The sequence below is a fragment of the Giraffa tippelskirchi genome, chromosome 12 (assembly GCF_054371585.1).
Source record: "Giraffa tippelskirchi isolate mGirTip1 chromosome 12, T2T-mGirTip1v1.2.pri, whole genome shotgun sequence".
NCBI lineage: Eukaryota > Metazoa > Chordata > Mammalia > Artiodactyla > Giraffidae > Giraffa > Giraffa tippelskirchi.
The window spans coordinates 108,342,261-108,370,193 of record NC_137286.1 but is presented as its reverse complement, the minus strand read 5'-3'; the positions used below and the strand labels follow the sequence as shown (position 1 = coordinate 108,370,193).

Here is a 27,933-nt window from a genome sequence, read left to right as displayed (position 1 = left end):
TGGAATTTCCTTCTCCCTGGGATCTTCCTGACCAAGGGATAAACGCAGTTTTCCAGCAGTGCAGGCAGATTCTTTACCAACTGAGCCACCAGGAAAGCCCTCTTTTCATCTTAAATATGCTAAATTCTTTGGTCTTATGACAAAATTCTATTTAGTTGCAATGTGTGTCTGCTCAGTTGTGTCCAACTTTTTGAGGCCCCACGGACTATAGCATGAATCAAATATTATGTTGCCTAGAAATCTTTCCCTAAAATCATCTACAACCCAGAGTCAAGTGCCATTTCGTATGTGTATTTCCCATATGTTTATACCTCTGTAATCACTCATTACTCAATGTGTAATTATTGATTTCATTACTAGTATTAATTAGTACAATCATCATCACATATTATTTTGTTATCAGTAAGTCTTCCACATTGGTCCTGAGGCCCTTTTATGACAGGATTCTTATCTCTCCCTCTTTGTAGTACCTGATCAATGATAGAAACTATAAATATTCTGCATATAGTAGTAGGAGGAATGAATGATCAAACCAACTTATATTTTCTTACTTTTTTGCCCAACGAAAAATTTTAAGGCCCTACCCGAGATGATATATTCATTTAGTAGAGCAGCAACATTAAGATGTTTGCTTAATTCTTTGAATTCTTAAAGCAAAATTATATTTCTTTATTGTTTTGGAATTTTTCATATTTTACTTTTAAAATCCACATAAATCATATTGCCTTATTTTGCTAGTTTCTCTTTACATTTTTAATATAGTTCTGTTTCTCATCAAACTTTTCTATTATTACAAAGTCAAAATTATTGCAAAGTGACATATCTTTAATCATTTTTAATCATGATTTAATCATTTAATCATACGTTTAATCATTTACTTAAGAAACATTTCTCAAGTATTGACTTACAACTTCATCTTTTTTGTTATATAAATTTTTATATATGTCCAACATATTTTCTTATTAGCAACCATGTTAGATCAGGTTTCTAAACACATGTGCACATTTTCTGGAGACAAAATTAGCACTTGACCTTGAACTTTCCTGTCCTCTGAAACAGAAAATATGTGTGTGTGTATGTGTTTGTGTTTTAAGCATAAAGCTGGTTGAACTCTAGAAGAAAAATAATTGGCAATTATTCATTCTTGAAAATTTGACACAAAAAGTTAAAATACCTAAATTCAGGAGAAATCTTGTTTCCCTCATGGGGCTATTTCAACTTCATTTAGGAAAACTGACAATGTATCTTTCCCTTAAACATAATTCTCCACAAAATAAAATGCTTTATGATTAAATAGCAAAAATAGCTACATAATTAAATTAAAATGTAATAATATACTAGATATGAGTGACATTAACTACATGTTCAAATATTACTAACAAAATATTTTTATTCAAGATATATTTAATTCCAGCACAAATAAACAGTTATAATAAAAACAAATTACATAATAATTTCATATTAGAAATATTATTTCTATTTTTTTTGCCACAGATTGGAAATTTTACTGTAACACTTGCAAACCCCTGTTGTCCAAACTCGACTTCTTACCAGTCATGGAATGTTTTAAAACCATACAAGTTCCTGGGCCCCATTTTAGAGATTGTGATTCAATATATCTGAGATAGGGACCTGGAATACTTTGAATAAACATTCCAGTTTTTCTGACTCAAGTGGAATGCACATTAACTTATAAGAACATTTTTTATGTTTGAGTTTATTAATAAATAATAAATCAGTTATCATATTTGAAAACCAGAGGGAATCTTTAATTCAGGGAGGTGCTTGTTCAATCAGAAATTGGATTGATATATATGTACCAAATGTCACACCGTCAGAGATTAATCAATTCCATTTTGCTGTACAAACAGAGTACATACATAACCTTATTCTAACCAAGCTTATAAAGCTATATATTGTCAAGTATATATGCATTTATACGTATAAAATATCTATACTAATATATCTATCAAAGATCAAGATCTGCACATACGTATCAATTAAAGTGTGCAACAGTTCAGTTCACTCGCTCAGTCGTGTCTGACTCTTTGCAACCCCATGAATCTCAGAACGCCAGGCCCCCCTTTCCATCACCAACACCCTGAGTCCACCCAAACTCATGTCCATTGAGAAGGTGAGGCCATCCATCCATCTCATCCTCTGTCTTCCCCTTCTCCTCCTGCCCCCAATCCTCCCCAGCATCAGGGTCTTTTCCAATGAGTCAACTCTTTGCATGAGGTGGCCAAAGTATTGGAGTTTCAGCTTCAACATCAGTCCTTCCAATGAACATCCAGGACTGATCTCCTTTAGGATGGACTGGTTGAATCTTCTTGCAGTCCAAAGGACTCTCAAGAGTCTTCTCCAACACCACAGTTCAAAAGCATCAATTCTTCGGTGCTCAGCTTTCTTCACCGTCCAACTCTCACATCCATACATGACTACTGGAAAAACCATAGCTTTTACTAGACGGAACTTTGTTGGCAAAGTAATGTCTCTGCTTTTTAGTATGCTGTCTAGGTTGGTCATAGCTTTCCTTCCAAGGAGTAAGCGTCTTTTAATTTCATGGCTGTAATCACCATCTGCAGTGATTTTGGAGCCCAGAAAAATAAAGTCTGACATTGTTTCCATTGTTTCCCCATCTATTTCCCATGAAGTGATGGGACCAGATGCCATGATCTTAGTTTTCTGAACATTGAGCTTTAAAGCCAACTTTTTCACTCTCCTCTCTCACTTTCATCAAGAGGATTTTTAGTTCTTCTCCAATTTCTGCCATAAGGGTGGTGCCATCTGCATATCTGAGGTTATTGATATTTCCCCCAGCGATCTTGCTTCCAGCTTGTGCTTCTTCCAGCCCAGCGTTTCTCATGATGTACTCTGAATATAAGTTAAATAAACAGGGTGACAATATACAACTTTGATGTACTCCTTTTCCTGTTTGGAACCAGTCTGTTGTTCCATGTGCAGTTCTAACTATTGCTTCCTAACCTGCATATACGTTTCTCAAGAGGCAGGTCAGGTGATCTGGTATTCCCATCTCTTTCAGAATTTTCCACAGTTTATTGTGATCCACACAGTCAAAGGCTTTGGCATAGTCAATAAAGCAGGAATAGATGTTTTTTTGGAACTCTCTTGCTTTTTTGATGATCCAGCAGATATTGGCAATTTGATCTCTGGTTCCTCTGCCTTTTCTAAAATCAGCTTGAACATCTGAAGTTCACGGTTCACGTATTGCTGAAGCCTGACTTGGAGAATTTTGAGCATTACTTTACAAGCATGTGAGATGAGTGAAATTGTGTGGTAGTTTGAGAATTCTTTGGCATTGTCTTTCTTTGGGATTGGTATGAAAACTGACCTTTTCCAGTCCCGTGGCCACTGCTGTGTTTTCCAAATTTGCTGGCATGTTGAGTGCAGCACTTTCACAGCATCATCTTTTAAGATTTGAAATAGCTCTACTGGTATTTCATCACCTCCGCTAGCTTTGTTCGTAGTGATGCTTCCTAAAGCCCACTTGTCTTCACATTCCAGAATGTCTGGCTCTAGGTGAGTGATCACACCATCACTGGGTGATGAAGATCTTTTTTGTACAAGTTCTTCTGTGTATTCTTTCCACCTCTTCTTAAAATCTTCTGCTTCTGTTAGGTCCATACGATTCCTGTCCTTTATCGAGCCTATCTTTGCATGAAATGTTCCCTTGGTATCTCTAATTTTCTTGAAGAGATTTCTAGTCTTTCCCATTCTCTTGTTTTCCTCTATTTCTTTGCATTGATCACTGAGAAAGGCTTTCTTATCTCTCCTTGCTATTCTTTGAAACTCTGCATTCAAATGGCAATATCTTTCCTTTTCTCCTTTGCTTTTAGCTTCTCTTCTTTTCACAGCTATTTGTAAGGCCTTCTCAGACAGCCATTTTGCTTTTTTGCATTTCTTTTCAATGGGGATGGTCTTGATCCCTGTCTCCTGTACGATAGTTATTCTTAAAATATTGTTTCATTTGTATATGATTTTTAATTTGCATAAGCTGTCTTTTTTTATAAACTATGCTTCCAACTTTTTATTTTTGAGATCAGTTAAAGACCTGTGTTGCTTTAACTAAGTCCTTCTACCTGCTACATGATACCCACCATACACAGATACACAGCATGCCTATCATTTGTTGATGAAAACCCATATTATGTCTACATTTTGTCCTCACAAACAGTGCTGTCATGACTCATCTTAAAAATGTAAGCCAGTTTTTGGTAAATACCTGAAAATAGAATTGCTGGCATGTATGATATTCAGCGGAGAAGGCAATGGCACCCCACTCCAGTACTCTTGCCTAGAAAATCCCATGGATGGAGGAGCCTGGTAGGCTGCAGCCCATGGGGTCGCTAAGAGTCGGACACGACTGAAGCGACTTAGCATAGCATAGCATGATATTCAGATTCACAACTTTACTAAATGGAGTTACATTACACTTATATCAGGTGGATGCAAACTAATTGCAGTTTTGCATTGTTGAACTTTGCTGTTTGATATTGGAATACATTCTTAAAGAAATGTCATTATGTTATACATCATATTAATGCACAATTCTTGCTTAATTTTTTTCTTTTTTTAACTAATTTATTTTTTAAATTTATTTGTTTTAATTGGAGGCTAATTACTTGACAATATTGTAGTGGTTTTTGCCATACATTAACATGAATCAGCCATGGGTGTACATGTGTTCCCCATCCAGAGCTCCCCTCTCACCTCCCTCCTCATCCCATCCCTCTGGGTCATCCCAGTGCACCAGCCCTGAGTACCCTGTTACCTGTTATTGTATATTTACAATATACAATACCCTGTTATTGTATATTTACAATAAATACCCTGTTATTGTATATTTATTTTAGACTAGGAAAATGATATTAGACAAAAAGCATATTTAAACAATTTTCTTTTCTGAGTTCAAAATGGATTGTAAAACAGTGGAGATAACTAGCAACATCAGCAACACATTTAAACCAGGAACTGCTAATGAATGTACAGTGTAGTGTTGGTTCAAGAGGTTTTGCAAAGGAGACGAGAGCTTTGAAGATGAGGAACATAGTGACCAGCCATTAGAATTTGACAATGAACAACTGAGAGGATCATCAAATTTGATCCTGTTACAACTACATGAGAATTTGTCAAAGAACTCAGTGTCAATCATTGTATGGTTGTTCAGCATTTGAAGCAAATTAGAAAGGTGAAAAAGTTTGATATGTGGGTGCCTCATGGGCTGATTCCAAATGAAAAAAAATCATCATTTTGAAGTGTTATCTTCTCTTTTCATATGCAATCACAACAAACCTTGAGAGAGTCAATTCCTAGGCAGATTGATAAGAAGTCCAGGGTCCCCAAGGAGGAGATACGGGTCTGGGGCTCTCGAAGTGGAGATAGGGGTCTGGAATTTTCAAGGGGGAGGAAAGGACAAACTTTTTTGTCTGTATTCCTCAGTCTTAGTCAATTACACAACTCAGTTTAAACTCTGCACTAGGAATTGCACAACAACAATGTATCCTGCTTGAGGACAGTTTCTCCTTCCTGAAAACCTTCTGACTAATCTTGATATCTTAGAATGTATATTATGGGAGTGGGTCTGGTAGGATCTTTCTATTGTTAAATTCTAAACTTGTTATCCTAAAATGTAAGTTGTGGGAGTGGGTCTGGTAAAATTTTCACAAATTTGAGACATTCTTTTGATTCATTATAATAACTAATTAAAAGGTATATAACTCCAATGCTAACACTAGCAAGAGGGCACTCTTTCTGCCCCCTTCTGATAGCTCTGTCAGAAGCTTTCTCTATCTCTTTTATATTTTAATAGAACTTTATTACCCAAAAGCTCTGAGGGATCAAGTCTCGTCTCTGGCCCCAGATTTAATTCTTCTCCTCCAGAGGCCAAGAATCCTGGCATCTTTCGTGGTTCAGCAACAACCTTTCACCAGATTGTGACAAATGATGAAAAGTGGATTTAAATGACAACCAGTGATGACCAGTTCAGTCTTTGGACCAAGAAGAAGTTCCAAAGTGTTTCCCAAAGCCAAATTTACACCAAAAAAAAGGGTCATGTTTACTGTTGGTCTGCTGCTGGTCTGTTTCAACCTAATAAATTGTATCAACTATTTACAGCATGTGAGATGAGCGCAATTGTATGGCAGTTTGAGCATTCTTTGGCATTGCCTTTCCTTGGGATTGGGATGAAAACTGATGTTTTCCAGTCCTGTGGCCACTGCTGAGTTTTCCATATTTGCTGACATATTGAGTGCAGCACTTTCACAGCATCATCTTTCAGGAATTGAAATAGCTCTACTGGAATTCCATCACCTCCACTAGCTTTGTTCGTAGTGATGCTTCCTAAGGCCCACTTGACTTCACATTCCAGGATGTCTGGCTCTAGGTGAGTGATCACACCATTGTGATTGTCTGGGTCATGAAGAACTTTTTTGTACAGTTCTCCTGTGTATTCTTGCCACTTCTTCTTAATATCTTCTACTTCTGTTAGGTCCCTACCATTTCTGTCCTTTATTGAGCCCACTGAAGAAGCTGAAATTGAACAGTTCTATGACGACCTACAAGACCTTCTAGAACTAACACCCAAAAAAGATGTCCTTTTCATTATAGCAGACTGGAATGCAAAAGTAGGAAGTCAAGAAACACCTGGCGTAACAGGCAAGTTTGGCCTTGGAGTACAGAATGAAGCAGGGCAAAGGCTGATAGAGTTCTGCCAAAAGAACGCACTGGTCATAGCAAACACCCTCTCCCAACAACGCAAGGGAAGACTCTACACATGGACATCACCAGATGGTCAACACCAAAATCAGATTGATTATATTCTTTGCAGCCAAAGGTGGAAAAGTTCAATACTGTCAGCAAAAACAAGACCAGGAGCAGACTGTGACTCAGATCATGAACTCCTTATTGCCAAATTCAGACTTAAATTGAAGAAAGTGGGGGAAACCACTAGACCATTCAGACTTTAATCAAATCCCTTATGACTATACAGTGGAAGTGAGAAATAGATTTAAGGGACTAGATCTGATACAGTACCTGATGAACTATTGATGGAGGTTCATGACATTGCACAGGAGACAGGAATCAAGACCATACCCAAGAAAAAGAAATGCAAAAAAGCCAAATGGCTATCTGAGGAAGGCTTACAAATATCTGTGAAAAGAAGAGAAGCCAAAAGCATAGAAAAGGAAAGATATACCCATTTGAATGCAGAGTTTCAAAGAATAGCAAGGAGTGATAAGAAAGCCTTCCAAAGCGATCAATACAAAGAAATAGAGGGAAACAACAGAATCGGAAAGACTAGAGATCTCTTCAAGAAAATTAGATATAGCAAGGAAACATTTCATGCAAAGATGGGCTTAATAAAGGACAGAAATTGTATGGACCTAACAGAAGCAGAAAAATATTAAGAGGTGGAAATAATACACAGAAGAGCTGTACAAAAAAGATCTTCACGACCCAGTTAATCAAGATTGTGTGATCACTCACACTCACCCAGAGCCAGACATCCTGGAATGTGAAGTCAAGTGGGCCTTAGGAAGCATCACTACGAACAAAGCTAGTGGAGGTAATGAAATTCCCGTTAAGCTACTTCAAATCCTGAAAGATGATGCTGTGAAAGTGTTGCACTCAACATGTCAGCAAATTTGGAAAACTCAGCAGTGGCCACAGGACTGGAAAAGGTCAGTTTTCATTCCAATCCCAAAGAAAGGCAATGCCAAAGAATGCTCAGACTGCCACACAATTGCACTCATGTCACACACTAGTAAAGTAATGCTCAAAATTCTCCAAGCCAGACTTCAAGCAATACATGAACCATGAACTTCCAGATGTTCAAGCTGGTTTTAGAAAAGGCAGGGGAACGACAGATCAAATTGCCAACATATGCTGGATCATCGAAAAAGCAAGAGAGTTCCAGAAAAACATCTATTCCTGCTTTATTGACTGTGCCAATGCCTTTGACTATGTGGATCACTATAAACTGTGGAAAATTCTGAAAGAGATGGGAATACCAGACTACCTGACCTGCCTCTTGAGAAACCTGTATGCAGGTCAGGAAGCAACAGTTAGAACTAGACATGGGACAACAGACTTGTTCCAAATAGGAAAAGGAGTACGTCAAGGCTGTATATTGTCACTCTGCTTATTTAACTTATATGCAGAGTACATCATGAGAAACGCTGGGCTGGATTAAGCACAAGCTGGAATCAAGGTAGCCAGGAGAAATATAAATAATCTCAGATATGCAGATGACACCACCCTTATGGGAGAAAGCGAAGAAGAACTAAAGAGCCTCTTGATAAAAGTGAGAGAGGAGAGTGAAAACGTTGGCTTAAAGCTCAACATTCAGAAAACTAAGATCATGGCATCCAGCCCCATCACTTCATGGCAAATAGTTTGGGAAACAGTGGAAACAGTGGGTGACTTTATTTTGGGGGGCTCCAAAATCACTGCAGATGGTAACTGCAGCCATGAAATTAAAAGACGCTTACTCCTTGGAAGGAAAGTTATGACCAACCTAGACAGCATACTAAAAAGCAGAGACATTACTTTGTCAACAAAGGTCCGTCTAGTCAAGGCTGCGGTTTTTCCAGTAGTTATGTTTGGATGTGAGACTTGGACTATAAAGAAAGCTGAGCACTGAAGAATTAATGCTTTTGAACTAAGGTGTTAGAGAAGACTCCTGAGAGTCCCTTGGACTGCAGGGAGATCCAACCAGTCCACCCTAAAGGAGATCAATCCTCGGTGTTCATTGGAAGGACTGATGTTGAAGCTAAAACTCCAATACTTTGGCCAACTGATGCATAGAACTGACTCATTTGAAAAGACCCTGATGCTGGGAAAGATTGAGGGCAAGAGGAGAAGGGGACGACAGAGGATGAAATGGTTGGATGGCATCACTGACTTGATGGACATGGGTTTGGGTAGACTCCAGCAGTTGGTGATGGACTGGGAGGCCTGGCGTGCTGAAGTTAATGAGGTTGCAAAGAGTTGGACACAACTGAGTGACTGAACTGAACTGAATGGAATTATAATCCAACAAAAAAATGTAATTAGAAAATCAGTGCAAGATTTGAATAATAAATACAAAGTGAAAGGTTATTTTTGTGAGTCACCGTACACTTTATAATATAATTGCACATAGATTCTTAATAAATGTCAATTCAGTTCAGTTGTATTAAACTGAAGCAATACATATGTTGTAAGTCTGTAACATTAATGTGATTAAGTTTGGTGGAAAAACCTGTTGTAATAAAAAGGAGAAGACCCCAGACATGGCAGTTGTACTTCATTATTTAGTCTGCTCAAAATAAACCACTTATGAACTTACAACTTGCCCTGACAACATATTAGCAACTTTACCAAAAAAAGTGAGATTAACTTAAATATGGGCACCAAAACTATGCTAATGGAAATCACAATACTTAACAAAACACTCATGGTTGCTTTTATTTACAACTATCTATGATTGTCTTATGCTTAGTCACTCAGTCATGTCCAACTCTTTGCGACTCCGTGGACTGTAGCCCGCCAGGCTCCTCTGTCAATGGGGATTCTCCAGGCAAGAATACTGGAGTGAGTTGTCATGCCCTCCTCCAGAGAAGCTTCCCAGATCAGTGATCAAATGCAGGTCTCCCACATTGCAGATGGATTCTTATACCATCTGAGCCATCAGGGAAACCAAAGGAAGATAGACATCATGTGTAACTCTAAAGCCATGACTTAGATTTGAACTGAGGTTGCTGTAGCCACAACACGGAGTACTAACCACTGTATGATCACAACACACCATAATACCAGCATCATGATTAGATCTATGATTAGATGCATTCAATTCTGCCAAGGAAAAATAACCTATGTTAATTAAAATAAATACATGTGTCATTAATTTATATGGGAGAGATAGTTCCTCAAATATGCTTCAGTTCAGTTCAGTTGCTCAGTCGTGTCCGACTCTCTGTGATCTCATGAATCGCAGCACTCTAGCCCTCCCTGTCCATCACCAACTGCTGGAGTTTACCCAAACTCATGTCCATCGAGTCAGTGATGCCATCCAACCATCTCATCCTCCGTCTTCCCCTTCTCCTCCTGCCCCCAATCCTTCCCAGCATCAGAGTCTTTTCCAATGAGTCAACTCTTTGCATGAAGTGGCCAAAGTATTGGAGTTTCAGCTTCAACATCAGTCTTTCCAATGAACACCCAAGACTGATCTCCTTTAGGATGGACTGGTTGGATCTCCTTGCAGTCCAAGGGACTCTCAAGAGTCTTCTCCAACACCATAGTTCAAAAGCATCAATTCTTCAGAGTTCAGCTTTCTTCACCGTCCAACTCTCACATCCATACATGACTACTGGAAAAACCATAGCGTTGACTATACAGACCTTTGTTGGCAAAGTAATGTCTCTGCTTTTTAATATGCTGTCTAGGTTGGTCATAACTTTCCTTCCAAGGAGAAAGCATCTTTTAATTTCATGCTTACACAGTACTTAAATATAATAACCAGAGAAAATCATGTATTATTCTAGATTTAAACTGATATCCTTTATAAAATTGTATTTCATTATTCAAAAGAATGTGAAAAGACTCTAAGTATTTCCCAGGTGGTGCTAGTGGTAAACAACTCTCCTGTCAGTGCAGGAGATGACTTTTCGACCCCTGGGTTAGAGAATATCCCCTGGAGGAGGGCATGGCAATCCAATCCAGTATTCTTGCCTGGATAATCCCATGGACAGAAGAGCCTGGCAGGCCATGGTCCCTAGGGTTGCAAAGAGTCAGACATGACTGAAGGGACTTGGAACTCATTTATAGAATAAATTTCATGAAAGGAGAATTACTTCAGTAATGCCCATCACTTTGTGAAATCCTTAGATTTGAAAGAGCATTTATATCTCAATGGCTTAGGCTACTAGCATCTATCTGTGTTGTTGCTGTTGCTCGGTCACTAAGAGGTGTTCAACTCTTTGTGAACCCATGAACTGCAACATGCCAAGCTTCCACGTCCTTCACCATCTAGTGGAAATTGCTCCAACTCATGTCCATTGAGTCAGTGATTCCATCCAACCATCCCACCCACTGTCAGCCCTGTCTATGTTTGCCCTCAATCTTTCCCAGCAGAAGGGTCTTTTCCAAAGAATTGGTTCTTTGAGTCAGGTGACCAAAGTATTGGAGCTTCACCTTCAGCAGCTTCAGTCCTTCCAATGAATATTCAGGGATGATTTCCTTTAGAATTGACTTGTTTGATCTCCTTGCTGTCCAAGGGACTCTCAAGAGTATTCCCCAGCACCACAGCTTGAAAGCATCAGTTCTTCAGTGCTCAGCCTTCTTTTGGCCCAACTCTCACATTTATACATGACTACTGGAAAAACCATAGCTTTGACTCTGTGGACCTTTGCAAAGTGATATTTCTGCTTTTTAATATGCTGTCTGGGTTTGTCATAGATTTCTTCAAAGAAGCAAGCAACTTTTAGTTTTGTGGCAGCATTCACCATGCCCAGTGACTTTGTCTGTGCTTAGTCACTTGATCGTGACCAACTCTTTGTGACCCCATGTAGCCTTCCAGGCTCCTCTGCATATGGGGATTCTCCAGGCAAGAATACTGGAGTAGGTTGCCATGCCCTCCTCCAGGGGATCTTCCCAATCCAGAGATCAAACCCATGTCTCCCGTATTACAGGTGGATTTTTTTTACTGTCTTATCCATCAGGGAAGCTCAAGAATACCGGAGTGGGTAGCCTATATCTTCTCCAGGGTATCTTCGTGACCTAGAAATTGAAGTGAGGTCTCTTACATTGCAGGCAGATTCTCAAAGAATCCAGTGATTTTAGGGCCCAACGGGGAAAAAGATCTGCCATTGTTTCCCCTTCTGCTTGCCATGGAGTGATGGGGCCAGATGCTATGATCTTAGTTTTACGAATGTTGAGTTTTAAGCCAGTTTTTCCACTCTCCTCTTTCACCTTCATCAAGAGGCTCTTTACTTCCTCTTCACTTTCTACCTTTGTGGTATCATCTGCATATCTGAGGTTGTTGATCTTTCTCCTGGCAATCTTGATTGCAGCTTGTGATTCATCCAGCCCAGCTTTTGGCATGATGTTCTCTACATGGAAGTTACATAAACAGGATAACAATATGAAGCTTTGACCTACTTCTTTTCCAACTTTAAACCAGTCTCTTGTTCTATGCCCAGTTCTAACAGTTGATTCTTGTCCTTTATACCAGCTCTTCAGGAAACAGGTAAGGTGGTCTTGTATTCCTGTCTCTTTAAGAATTTTCCACAGTTTGTTGTAATCCACAGAGTCAGAGGCTTTAGCATAGTAAATGAAGCAGAAGTATATATGTATATATATGTAATGTCCTTATTTTTCCTATGATCCAATGAATATTGGTAATTTTATCTCTGGTTCCTCTGTCTTTTCTAAAATTAGATTATACATATGTAAATTCACAGTTCGTGTACTGATGAAGCCTATCTTGAAGGGATTTTGAGCATTATTTTGCTAGTATATGAAATGAGTGCAATTGTCTAGTAGTTTGAACCTTGTTTGGCATTACTCTTCTTTGAGATTGGAATGAAAACTCACCTTTTCCAATCCTGTAGCCAAAGTGAGTTTCTCAAATTTGTTGAAATATTGAGTGCAGCACTGTAGCAGCATCATTCATTTAGATTTGAGATAGCTCAGCTGGAATTCCATCACCTCCACTAGCATTGCTTGTAGTAATGATTCCTAAAGTCCACTTGACTTCACACCCCAGGATGTCTAGAGGAATGACCGCACTATCCTGGTTATCTGGGTCATGAAGAATTTTTTGTATAGTTCTGTGTATTCTTGTCACCGTTTCTTAATCTTTTCTGCTTCTGTTAGGTCCTTACCATTTCTGTCCTTTATTGTGCCCATCTTTGCATGAGATATCCCAATTTTCTTGAAGATATCTCTTGTCTTCCCCGTTCTATTGGTTTCCTCCATTTCTTTGTATTTTTCCTTAAAAAGGCTTTCTCTTCTCTTCTTACTATTCTCTGGACCTCTGCATTCAGTTGCATATATTTTTCCCTTTATCCTCTGTCTTTCACTTCTCTTCTCAGCTATTTGTAAGGTGTCCTCAGAAAATGACTTTGCCTTCTTGCATTTATTTTTCTTGGGTATGGTTTTGATCACTGCCTCCTACAGTGTTATGAATGTCTTTCCATAACATTCACGCACTCTGTCTACCAGAATTAATCCCTTGAATCTATCCATCCCCTCCTCTGTATAATCATAAAGAATTTGATTAAGGTAATACCTGAATGGTCTGGTAGTTTTCCCTACTTTCTTCAATTTAAGCCTGAATTTTCAATAAGGTCCTCATAATTAGAGCCATAGTCAACTCCAGGTCTTGTTTTGCTGGCTGTATATGGCTTCTCCATATATGGTTGCAAAGAATATGATCAATCTGATTTCAGTTTTGATCATCTGGTGACGTCCGTGTGTAGAATTATCTCTTGAGTTGTTGGAAGAGGGTGTTTACTATGACCAGTGCATTCTCTTGACAAACCTTGCTTAGCCTTTCCCATGCTTAATTGTGTACTCCAAGGCCAAACTTGCCTGCTATTCCAGGTATCTCTTGACTTCTTACTTTTCCATTTCAGTCTCCTATGATGAAAAGGACATATTTTTGTGTTAGTTCTTAAAGGTCTTGTAGGTCTTCATAAAACTCGTTCATCTTCAGCTTTTTTGGCATTAACAGTTGGGGTATAGGCTGTGATTACTGTCTCACTGAATGGTTTGCCTTGGAAATGAACCAAGATCATTTTGTAATTTTTGAGAATTCACTCAAGTACTGCATTTCAGATTCTTTTGATGATTTTGAGGGCTACTCCATTTCTTCTAAGGGATTATTGCCCACAGTAGTAGATATAATGGCCATCTGAATTAAATTCACCCATTCCCATCCTTTCTAGTTCACTGATTCCTAAAATGCTCACTGTTGTCATCTCCTGCTTGAACACATCCAGTTGACCTTGATTCATGGACCTAACATTCCAGGTTCCTATGCAATACTTTTCTTTATAGCGCTAGACTTTACTTTTAACACTAGATACATCCATAACTGAGCATTGTTTCTGCTTTGGCCCAGTCTCTTCTTTCTTTTTGAAGCTATTTCTCCACTCTTACCCAGTAGTATATTGGACACCTACTGACCTGAGAAGGCTCATCTTCAGGTGTCATATCTTTTTGTCTTTCATAAAACATGTTATTCTTGTTTGTTCATGGGATTCCTGAGGCAAGAATACTGAAGTGGTTTTCCATTCCCTTCTCCTATGGACTTTGTTTTGTCAGAACTTTCCACTATGACCCCACATCTTGGGTGGCCTTGCCCAGCACGACTCATAACTTCATCAAGTTACACAAGGCTGTGATCCATGTGATTGTTTTGATTAACTTTCTGTGCTTGTAGTCTTCATTCTGAAAGCTGTGGGATTATAGTTCTTGCTTCTTCTGTCTGCTTCTGGGAACAGAGACACTGGTAGCAGCAGTCCTGGGAGATGCATGTTGGCATAAGTCCTTTTGGAGGTCACCAGTAGCTCTATCATAGAGCCTGTAGACTCCAGGACTGTGTTGCCTCCAGTCAAACAACTAACAGGGAGGGAGCACATCCCCACTCATCAGTAGACAACTGGATAAAGATGTACTAATCATGGCCCTGTCCGCCAGAGCAAGACTCAGTTTTCCTCACAACCAGTGCCTCCTATTAGACAGCTTGCACAAGCCTCTTATCCTCATCCATCAGAAAGCAGACAGAAGAAGCAAAAATTATAATCTATCTGTGGTCATGTGATTAAAATGCTTCTGTTCCCTCTGGTGCTTAATATGTCACTTAGTAATGAAATAAACATATATGCACATGGCAATTTAATGCTTAAGAGAAGATTTATACATCTGATATTTCTAGTATGTTAATATTAAAGAAACATTCTATAAAATTATAAAATTAAATTTCTCTTAAAACTTTTCACCAAGTATCAATATAAAGTAAAATCATTCTCTTCTGATTTTGGTTGCAAGTAAGGCTTTAATGAAAAATGACAGCTATAGCTTGGAGATAAGATGATACTAGCACTTATGAATAAAATATTGGGAAATATTAGATTACCTAAAAACAGGATGACCTTGAGCTTACTTTAATTTGGAATTATAACACTAAATCTATAAAAGAAGTTTCCTGAGTCAATTAGTCATACTATGTCTAGAAAAGTGAGGATTTTTAAAAAATGTAAGTTAGTTAATATATTACTAATTAGGTCTTAGCTAGTATTTTAAATATAATATTTAAAGGGATATGTAAAACAAATTATTGCATAAATATTTATATAGATGTGTATATAAAAATCCTAATAATTTCCTTCATATATATGTAAGTTTAACTACCAGTAATTTGACCTTTTTCTTTAAAATCACTCTGTGCTAGAGAGTTATCTAATATATTTCTATAATGATAAGCTCCAATGAATGATGATAATTTAATTCTCAGAAGCACTCTAATCAATGTTATAATAGAATGTAATTATAATTATCTTTCACATTAACCATTGTATCTTCGGCCCCTGGATATTACTTTGTAAGTACTCTCCTCTTTTATTAAGTATCTCTGAGAGAAATATATTGGAAATCTATTACTAAAGACTATAGAAATTAAATAGATTAATCTCAAATAAAGTCACAAGAAAGACATACAAACTGGGAATTCATGCATTTAGTGTGATTTCTTGGAAGTAGGAAAACAATTTCATATATTACTATCCATTATTCACTGAACATATTCACCAAAACTTAAATAGCTAATGCAGACCTAATCACGTGAGACACTTGAGGATAGCAAGTGTCAGTGTAATGAAACATTAGGAAAATCTTTAATACTTAACATCTCTCTCTCTCTTTTTTCTTATGGAAGGATAATTGCTTTACAACGTTGTGGTAGTATGGTTGTAGAGTTAGGGGCAAAGACTGAATATAAGACTGAGTGAAAGAGGATTAGAAAAATTCAAGGAAATGCTAAAAAATAATAACAGAGGATACATCATTTTAAAAATATATGCTGTTTTGCATGTTGTTTATTTTTCTATGCTTTAGTTTTCCTGTATGTAAACTGATAATGATAATAGTATAATAACTATTCAATAGATCTGCGTGTGAGATGGTCAATTGAGATAATATATGTAAAATGCTTAGAACAAGATCTCACAATTTTTTGCTAGATGGCAAAGGCATATAGGAGGAGTATATTATCCTTCTTATGATTTATAAATTTTGCCAAATGAAGTAACTTTGCATCAACATTTTTAGGAGTAGAAAAATATAACCAAGAAAAGAGGATGGTAATCAAGAAAAGTAGGATGGTAAGACTGGGGAATTTCCTTCAGACAAAGCTCAAATCGTCACATCAGAAATACAGGATGTGATGTGTTCAGAAAACTTTCACAAACAAAAAGCTTCTATTGCTGAAGAAGCTGCATTGTTCCAGGACAGGGGTTTGACACAGTGATTGAGTCACTAGCTCTGGGTGCTGTGTGTTCTTGAATTTCATATAAATAGAATCATACAGTATGCACCCTTTGGCACTTGACATTTTTCACTCTGCAAAGTGATAGCAAAATTCATATATGTTACTGTGTAAAGTATTTGTTCACACTGTGCAATGCTTCACTATATAAATATACCAAAATGTATTTATAACTAATGAACTTCTTGATTTACCATGCTTGGCATTTATGCTACTAAAAATGGTGCATACAAATCTTTTTGTTAGCAAATGTTCTCAATTCATTGGGGATTGATGCCTAGGAACACATATATCTGGAGATAAATGATAAGCATATGATTAACTTTAGTAGATTCTATCAAATAATTTTTCAAAATCATTATGCCAATTTATACTGCCACCAGCAATGTGAGAAAATCCAATCTCTTTGCAATAATTGTTTTTGTGAATTGTTTTAATTTTAGCCATTGTGATGGGTTTATGGGTGTAATAGACTTGGATACTAAGAGCCTGACACAGAGAATGTTGCAGTCTAATAGCAATAGCACTTGTCCATATTATCTGCCTGAGACTTTAGCTGAGACCACGCACTTTTCTGGCCAGTGTTCAGCCATTGATGGAACAGAGCATTGCTGCAATGTCTTGCCACTTCTCAGAAGTGCAGGATTTCTCTGTGGGCAACATTTACAGTGGAGCTCTTCACTGAGCTGACTGAAACATCCTCAGGGCTCCTTGCAGTCTGAATTTCTCTTCCATGATCCTCAATTTCTCTCTTTCTCCTTTCACAGATTTGCATTGTGACTTTAAGGATTTTACCTACTTTTTCTATCCCGATCATTCACAGGCATTCTCCCCAACAAATTTCACACATCAGTCATCCTCTTGACGTCTGCTTCTCAAAGAAACTAATCAGCACAGTAGTGATAGCTCACATGGGTCATAATATTAATTTTCCTAATTAAAAAAAAAAGGTGACCTTCTTATCATAGATTTGTTGGCTGTGTGTTAATTTCTTCTGTAATATAACAGTTCAGAACTTTTATTGAAGGCAAATATTGTTATTGGGATATTTACCTTCTCTTTTTGAGAAGTTCTTTATATATTCTGGATAATAGTCTAATTTAAAAAGATGCATGTACTGCAATGTTCATAGCAGTATTATTTACAATCACCACGACATGGAAGCAACTTAAGCATCCATCAACAGATAAATGGAAAAGGAAAATGCAATATATACATATATATATAATATATATACATATATGCATGTATATATATATATATATATATATATATATATATATTTACCCATATATATATATATACAAAATGTAATGGGAGAATGGGAGGTAGAAACTATCGGGTGTAAAATAGGCTCATGGGAAATATAGTTAATATTTTGTGATAGCTGTCAATGGAAAGTAATCTTTAAAATTTGTATAAGAACTAAAAAATAGAAAAATAAAAAAGAGCATTAATTAGCTAAATTCTGAAACAATTAAAAAAGGTCATTCTTCAAATATAGGATTACAGATATATTTTAGCAAGTTTGTGATCCACAATTTTAGTGTTTTTGATGAACAGTATTTTCATTTTAATAATGTCATTCTTTTCAGATTTTAGGGATAGTTTTGTCAAAAGAACCTACTGGTTATAGCAAAGACACTCTTCTAACAACACAAGAGGTGACTTTACACATGGATATCACCAAATGGTCAATACCAAAATCATACTGATTATATTCTTTGCAGCCAAAGATGGAGAAGCTCTATAGGGTTAGCAAAAACAAGACCTGGAGCTGGCTGTGGTTCAGATCATGAGCATGCATGTGTGCTAAGTCGATTCTTTGCAACCCTGTGGACTATAGTCTGCCAGGCTCCTCTGTCCATGGGATTTTCCAGGCAAGTATACGGGAGTGGGTTGCTTTACTGCAAAATTCAGGCTTATATTGAAGAAAGTAGGGAAAACAATCAGATCATTCAAGCATGATCTAAATCAAGTCCCTTTCGGTTATATAATAGTGGCAACTAAGAGATTCAAAGGATTAGATCTGGTAGACAGATTGCTTGAAGAACTGCAGACAGAGGTTCGTAACATTGTACAGAAGGCAGCTACCGAAACCATCCAAATAAAAGAAATGCAAGAAGGCAAATTAGTTGTCTGAAGAGGCTTTACAAATAGCTGAGGAAAGAAGTGAAAGGGAAAGGAAAAATATAACCAACTGAATGCAGAATTCCAGAAAATAGCAAGGAAAAATAAGAAATTCTTCTTAAATGAATAACACAAAGAAATAGAAGAAAACAATAGAATGAGAGACTAGAGTTCACTTCAAGAAAACTGGAGATATCAATGAATATTTCATGCAGGGATGGGCACAATAAAGGACAGAAACAGTAAGGATATAACAGAGGCAGAAGAAGTAGTAAGAATTCACAAAAGAATTATGCAAAAAAGATCTAAATGACCCAGATAACCATGATGGTGTGTTCACTCACCTAGAGCCAGATATTCCAGAGTGTGAAGTCAAGAGGGCCTATAGGAAGCACTACTAGGAACAAAACCAGTGGATGTGATTGAATTCCAGCTGTGCTACTTAAAATCCTAGAAGATAATACTGTTAAAGTGCTGCACTCAGTATGCCAGCATATTTGGAAAATAGCAGTGGCCACAGGCCTGGAAAAGGTTAGTATTCATTCCAATCCCAAAGAATGCTCTAACTACCATTTCACATGCTAACAAGGTAATGTTCAAATTCCTTAAAGCTAGGCTTCAGCAGCATGTGAACCAAGAACTTCTTGATAGGGTTAGAAAAGGCAGAGATCAAAATGTCAACATTCATTGGATTATAGAGAAAGTAAAGGAATTCCAAAAAAAAAAAATCCATTTCAGATTCATTAACTAGGTAAAACTTTTGACTGTGTGGATCACAACAAACTGTGGAAAATTCTTAAAAGGTTGGAATAACAGGATATCTTACCTACTTCCTGAGAAACCTGTGTGCACATCAAGAAGCAACAGTTAGAGTGGAACATGGAGCAACTGACAGGTTCAAAATTGCAAAGGAGTAAAACAAAGCTGTATATTGTCACCATCCTTACTTAACTTCTATGCTCATCATGCAAAATGCCTGGCTGGATGAATAAGAAGCTGAAATCAAGATTGCCAGGAGAAATGTCATCAACCTCTGATATACAGGTTTTACCACTCTAATGGCAGAAAGTAAAGAGGATCTAAAGAGCTTCCTGATGAAGTGAAAAGGAGAGTGAAAAAACTGACTTGAATCTCAGTGTTACAAAATTAGGATCATGGCATTCAGTCTCATCACTTCATGGTAAATAAAAGGGAGAAAACTGAAAACAGTGACAGATTCTATTTTCTTGGGCTCTAAATATCACTGAGGACAGTGACTGCAGTTATGAAGTTAAAAGACACTTGCTCTTTGGCAGAAAAGCTATGACAAACTTAGACAGCAGATTAAAAAGAAGAGACATACTTTGCTAACAAAGGTCTGGATAGTCAAAGCTGTGGTCTGGATAGTCAAAAAAAAAAGCAAAAATAAGCAAATAGACCTAATTAAACTTAAAAGCTTTTGCACAACAAAGGAAACTATAAGCAAGGTGAAAAGACAGCCTTCAGAATGGGAGAAAATAATAGCAAACGAAGCAAGTGACAAAGAATTAATCTCAAAAATATACAAGCAGCTCATCAGGTCTGTAGTCATGTACAGAAGTGAAAGTTGGACTATAAAGAAAGCTAAGTGCAGAAGAATTATGCTTTCTAATTGTGGTACTGGAAAAGACTCTTGAGAGTCACTTGGATAGCATGAAAATCAAAACAGTCAACCCTAAAGGAAATCAACTCTGACTATTCATTGGAAGGACTGATGCTGAATATGTAACTCCAATACTTTGGCCACCTGATGCAAAGAGCCAGACTCATTGGAAAAGATCCTGATGTTGGGAATGATTGAAGGCAAAAAATGAAAGGGTTGGTGGAGGATGAGTTTGTGAGCCTCACCAACTTCTTAAGACAGTAAAAGACAGGGAAGCTTTGTGTCCTGCACTCCATGGAGTCAAAAAGAATTGGACATGACTTAGCAATTGAACAACAAAAAAGCGCTTGTGCTAAGTTATTTCAGTCATATTGGACTCTTTGCTACTCTATAGACTGTAGCCTGCCAGGGTCCTCTATCCATGAGATTTCCCAGGCGAGAATAACAGAGTGGATTTCTATTTCCTCTTCCAGGGGGTCTTCCCCACCCAAGGATTGAACTGGTGTCTCTTATGTCTCCTGCACTGGGGGAGGTAGGTTCTTTACCACTAGTGCCCCCCAACAAACAACTATTCATTATGTGTTACTAAATTCAATTTGTTAGATTGTGCTTAAGATGTTTGTATTTGTAGTCATAAATGATATCGACTCAGTATTTTCTTGTAATATCCTTTTCAAGATTTGATATTATACTCTCTGCATAAAATTGGTTGCACACTTTTCTAAACTCTGAAGTATTTTATGTAATATTAGTATTTTTTTTTTCTTAAATTCTTGAGTGAGTTTACCCAAAAATCCATTTGGACTCGGAGTTTTCTTTGTGGGATAATATTCTCTGAGATTTGTGATTCAAGCTATTGTATATGTCCACTACTGTTATTCATTTCAATTCATCTCATGATTTTAACTATGTAAGTGAATTGCTTTACATTACTAAGTTTCTATATTTTTTTTTTCCGTTTTCTCTTCCATCTCCTGAAAGATGAAATTTATTTTCTCCTTGGGATGCCCTTCTTGAGTAGTTTTTTTTTTCCCCCACACTTCATCTTGTTTTGCCTTTGCTATGATACAACAGATGTTGACAATTTGATCTGTGTTTCCTCTGCCTTTTCCAAATCCAGTTTGAACATCTGGAAGGTCTCAGTTCACATGCTGTTGAAACCTGGATTGGAGAATTTTGAGCACTACCTTACTAGTGTGTGAGGTGAGTGCAATTGTGTGGTAGTCTGAATATTCTTTAACATTACTTTTCTTTGGGATTGGAATAAAAACTGACCTTTTCCAGTCCTGTGGCCGCTATTGAATTTTCCAAATTTCCTGGCATTTTGAGTGCAGCACTTTAACAACAAGAGTTGAAATAGCTCACTGAAATTTCATCATCTCCACTAGCTTTATTCATAGTGATGCTTCCTAAGGCCTATTTGACTTTGCATCCCAGGATGTCTGGCTCTAGGTGAGTGATCACACCATCATGGTTATCTGGGTCAATAAGATTTTTTTTTGTATAGTTATTCTGTGTATTCTTGCCACCTTTTCTAAATGTCTTCTGATTCTGTTAGGTTCATACTGTTTTTGTCTTTTAGTGCCCATCTTTGCATGAAATATTCCTTTGATATCTCTAATTTTCTTAAAGAGATCTGTAGTCTTTTCCATTCTGCTGTTTTCCTTTCTTTCTTTGCACTGAACATCGAGGAAGGTTTTCTTAGCTCTCCCTGCCATTCTTTGAAACTCTGCATTCAGATGGGTATATCTTTCCTTTTCTCCTTTGCCTTTAACTTCTCTTCTTTTCTCAGCTATTTTTAAGGCTTCCTCAGACAATCATTTTGCCTTTTTGCATTTCTTTTTCTTGTGGATGGTCTTTATCACTGCCTCTTGTACAATGTCATGAACCTCTGTCCATATTTCTTCAGGGACTCTGTCTATCAGATCTAATTCCTTGACTCTATTTGTCACTTCACTGTACAATTGTAAGGAATTTGATTTAGGTCATACCTGAATGGTCTAGTGGTTTTCCTTACTTTCTTCAATTTAAGTCTGAATTTTCCAATAAGAGTTTCATGATCTGAGCCACAGTCAGCTCCCAGTCTTGTTTTTGTTTACTGTATAGAGCTTCTCCATCTTTGGCTGCAAAGAATATAATCAATCTGATTGCTTCCTGAGAAATGTGTGTGCAGATGAAGAAGCAACAGTTAGAACCAGACATGGAAAAATGGACTGGTTCCAAATTGGGAAAGGAGTACCTCAAGGCTGTCTATTGTCACCCTGCTTATTTAACTTATATGCAGAGTGCATCATGCTAAGTGCTTGGCTGGATGAAGCACAAGTTGGAATCAAGATTACCAGGAGAAATATCAATAACCTCAGATATGCAGATGACACCACCCTTATGGCAGAAAGCAAAGAGGAACTGAAGAGCCTCTTGATGAAAGTGAAAGAGGAGAGTGAAAAAGCTGGCTTAAAGCTCAACATTCAAAAAATGAAGATCATGGCATCTGGTCCCATCACTTCATGGCAAATAGATGGGGAAACAATGGAAACAGTGGCAGACTTTATTTTCTTGGGCTCCAAAATCCTTGCAAATGGGGACTGCAGCCATGAAATTAAAAGACGCTTACTCCTTGGAAGGAGGGTTATGGCCAACCTAGATAGCATATTTAAAAGCAGAGACATTACTTTGCCAACAAAAGTATGTCTAGTCAAGGCTATGGTTTTTCCAGTGGTCATGTATGGATGTGAGAGTTGGACGGTGAAGAAAGCTGAGTGCCGCAGAATTGATGCTTTTGAACTGTGGTGTTGGAGAAGACTCTTGAGAGTCCCTTGGACTTCAAGGAGATCCAATCAATCCATCCTAAATGAGATCAATCTTGGGTGTTCATTGGAAGGACTGATGTTGAAGCTTAAACTCCAATACTTTGGCCACCTCATGCGAAGAGTTGACTCATTGGAAAAGATCCTAATGCTGGGTAGTATTGGGGGCAAGAGGAGAAGGGGACGACAGAGGATGAGAGGGTTGGATGGCATCACTGACTCGATGGACATGAGTTTGGGTAGACTCCGGGAGTTGGTGATGGACAGACAGGCCTGGCGTGCTGCAATTCATGGGGTCACAAAGAGTCGAACACGATGGAGCTACTGAACTGAACTGATATGCATAATACATAACTGAAAGAGACTAAGAAATATATCATATTGGCAAAAAGTGAAATCAAAAATTTATTCAAAATTCTTTTAAATGAATCTCTTTCTGTAAAGAACTACACCTGAAGATGACTACATTAGGCTCTGATACATACTAGCAATATCATGCTACAATAATTTTGTTTTAACCTGAACACAGAAATATCCAGTTTTCACTCTTTGCCTTTATTTATTTGTTTATTTTAACATTGAGAGGGGAGACAGTATTATAACTTTATTTTAGTGTTTTGAATATTTTCACCGTGAAAGTTACTGAATGTCTAATTCCATTTTTCTAGCTACATACAACACACTTCTATGCCACTGTCCTAGTTTGAGGTAAACTCACAATAGCCAAATATGAGGGAAGTTTTGGCTTTACTGAAATAATTCTTAGGTATTCCTGGCTCTTGACATTTTACTCACCAAATCTTTCCTCAAATACCACTTCTAATCATATCCTTAAATGTATATTTTCTTCATTCCCCAGCTATAATCAGGAATCTATATTAATCTCTTGTTACCTATAATTTCATGTCTGAACCCCTCAGTTGCCTTTAAAGTTCGCTGATAATACATGCTCTATCATCAAAATGTCTTTGTTCCCATTCCTTAAAACAATACCTCATCTATTCTGGATATTGCTACTCCCTATCTATACTAGGATACTGGTAAAAACAGCTACATAATCCCTGGATCATTTTTTAAAGGGAAAATATATATTGAAAGCTTGTATGAAAAAACCTTCAATTACAAACTTAAGTATCATACTCAACAAACTTTTCACTTGTAAGGTATCACTTCAAAACAAATACTTTGTAATATACATATTCATATGTATATGAATTTAAATATACATGGAACATAGTGAGTATATAAGATGATTGTTTATGATCATGACACGATATATCATGACATCACGACATGTGTGCATGATATCTAGTATCTACAAATTTCATTTTGATAAAACACAGCATCCATTTCTTTGATTGTACCTACCCTAAATCTAAAATTGATGCTTTTGAACTATGGTATTGGAGAAGACTCTTGAGAGTCCCTTTGAGTGCAAGGAGATCAAACCAGTCAATCCTAAAGGAAATCAGTCCTGAATATTCATTGGAAGGACTGATGCTAATGCTGAAACTCTAATACTTTGGCCAACTTATGCGAAGAACTGACTCACTAGAAAAGACTCAGATGCTGGGCAAGATTAAAGGCAGGAGGAGAAGGGGATGACAGGGATGAGATGGTTGGATGGCATCACCAACTCAATGGACATGAGTTTGAGCAGGCTCCAGGAGTTGGTGATGGACAAGGAAGCCTGGCATGCTGTAGTCCACGAGATTGTAGAGTCAGACACTACTGAGTGACTGAACTGAACTGATCACATAGGGCTCCTGACAGAGAATATAGCCACTAGTTGGTACCAGGCTCCAGAAATCATGTTGAATTCCAAGGGCTACACCAAGTACATCAATATCTGGTCTGTGGGCTGCATCTGGGCAGAGATGCACTCCAACAAGCCCATCTTCCCCAGGAAGCACTACCTCGACCAGCTGAACCACGTTCTGAATATTCTTGGATCCTCATCTCAGGAAGACCTGAATTGTATAAAAAATTTAAAAGCTAGAAACTATCTGCTCTCTCTTCCACACAAAAATAAGGTGCCATGGAACAGGCAGTTCCCAAATGCTGACTCCAAAGCTCTGGGTTTACTGGACAAAATGTTGACATTCCACCTCAAGTAGATTGAGGTGGAGCAGGCTCTGGCCCACCTGTACCTGGAGCAGTAATATGACCCGAGTGACGAGCCCATCACTGAAGCACCCTTCAAGTTTGACAAGGAATTGGACGACTTGCCCAAGGAAAAGCTCAGAGAACTCATATCTAAAATGTTCTCCTTATGTAATCATATTTCACCCTTCCTTGAGTTACAAAGCATGGAGAAACCATTCTTAGCTAATCTAAATTTAATGATTTTTCCATTTTGTCTAAATTCCCATATTTTATAGTTAAAAAAAAAAACACTTAATGCTTGATTCAAAATTTAACTATACCACTTCTACTCACCTGCCTAGTAGAATTGAAATGGATCTTGCATTAACTTATAGAAACAAAGCTTGCATACATATGCACATTACCAGTTTCTTGATGGATATATCTTCATTATTTAAGGTATTGATAAACAGTAGTAGAATTTGAAAAACATAATCAGTCTTGTTTATGAATTAAATAACTTTCTCTAATTTCATTGTTCTGTTTCAAAGTTTTTGTCTTATGAATAATGGGTTTATTGGATTATGCAAATTCAGTCTAACTGAAATATAATGTTAAAAAAACATTGTGAGTGAAATTTATTTTAATGTTAATTATAATATGTCACAATAAATTATATTAAGGCAATTAAGAGAAATTGAAAATTTTGTGAATACACCTGCCACAGAATACTGCTTTTTATCTTTGCCCTTAAGATATTTACCATGGGCTTCCCTGGTGAATCAGATGGTAAAGAATCTGCCTGCGATTGCAGAGAAGACTTGGGTTTGATCCCTGGATTGGGAAGATGCCCTGAGAAGGGCAAAGCAACCCATTCTAGTATTCTTGCCTGGGGAATCCCCATTGACAGAGGAGCCTGGCAGGCTACAGTCCATAGTGTCACAGAGTGTTGGACACGACTCAGTGACTGAGCATGGCACAACAAATGCATGTGAAAACTGCAAGATGTTTTTATTTGTTTTCTATGCTTCTATCTGAATTATTTCCATGCTTTTCTTATAGTTTCTGGTAAAACATCAGTTTCTGGTAAAACATTTAATTCTTGAAAACAGAATAAGACAAAACATCTTAGAACATATAGTAAATGTGCTGTATTTATTGTACTTAACAAAGAAGACTAACATAAAGTACAGTATCAGAACACACCTTGTAATAAAGCAGAATGTGGAAAAAGCTATTTTAATGTATCCATAGTGTTGAAGCGGACATAAACAATCATTTCGAAATTAAAAATTACAGTGAGTCTAATTAGTGCTACAGTTTCTATAAAATAGACTGGTGGAATTTAATCACATAAGGAGAACCCAAAGCATCTCCCTTTAAAATATCATATAAGTCACAGTATATACTTTACATTGCAATAATTTTTATTGTTCCTAGAAACAGAAAATAAATATTTTAATATATATATTTTCTATATTTCATGCATCAATATTTGCTTACTTATCATTGCTATTTTAATATTCTTTACAATAGTATTTAATATAACTACATGCTACTTTTCATCAAGTTGCACTCTATTTTTTTAATTTATTTATTTTAAATAGAGGAAAATTGCTTTAAAATATTGTGGTGGTAAGAATATACAATGGAGTAAAAACAATCACTTTAACAAGTGGTGCTGGGAAAACTGGTCAATCACCTGTAAAAGAATGAAACTAGAACACTTTCTAACACCATACACAGAAATAAACTCAAAATGGATTAAAGATCTAAATGTAAGACCAGAAACTATAAAACTCCTAGAGGAAAACATAGGCAAAACACTCTCTGACATAAATCACAGAAGGATCGGCTGTGACCTACTTCCCAGAGTAATGGGAGAAAAAAAAAAGCAAAAATAAGCAAATAGACCTAATTAAACTTAAAAGCTTTTGTACAACAAAGGAAACTATAAGCAAGGTGAAAAGACAGCCTTCAGAATGGGAGAAAATAATAGCAAACGAAGCAAGTGACAAAGAATTAATCTCAAAAATATACAAGCAGCTCATGCAGCTCAATACCAGAAAAATAAATGACCCAATCAAAAAATAGGCCACATTTTGTTTGGGTTGTTTGTTTTTCTGATATCGAGTTTTGTATGAGCTTCTTGTATATTCTGGAAATTAATCCTTTGTCAGTTGTTTCATTTGCTATTATTTTCTCCCATTCTGAGGGTTGTCTTCTCACCTTGCTTATAGTTTCCTTTGCTGTGCAAAAGCTTTTAAGTTTAATCAAGTCCCACTTGTTCGCATTTGTTTTTATTTCTGTTACTCTAGGAGGTGGGTCATAGAGGATCTTGCTTTGAGCTATGACATCAAGTGTTCTTTTTTTTTTTATTATTCTTTTTGATTTTTCTTTTTTTTTTTAATAAATTTATTTATTTTAGTTGGGGGCTGATTACTTTACAATATTGTAATAGTTTTTGCCATACATTGACATGAATCAGCCATGGGTTTACATGTGTTCCCCTTCCTGGACCCCTCACCCACCTCCCTCCCTATCCCATCCCTCTGGGTCATCCCATTGCCCCGGCCCTGAGCCCTTGTCTCATGCATCGAACATGGAATGGTGTTCTGTTTCACATATGATAATATACATGTTTCAATGCTATTCTCCCAGAACGTCCCACCCTCACCTTCTCCCTCAGAGTCCATAAAATTGTTCTATGCATCTGTGTCTCTTATTCTGTCTCGCATATA

At 37.2% G+C, this 27,933-nt stretch overlaps 1 pseudogene; it reads left to right on the top strand.

The window, feature by feature from the left end:
• Window positions 1–25,488, top strand: part of LOC145528644 (mitogen-activated protein kinase 1 pseudogene) — a 74,627-nt pseudogene extending 49,139 nt beyond the window's left edge.
• Window positions 25,489–27,933: the final 2,445 nt, after the last annotated feature.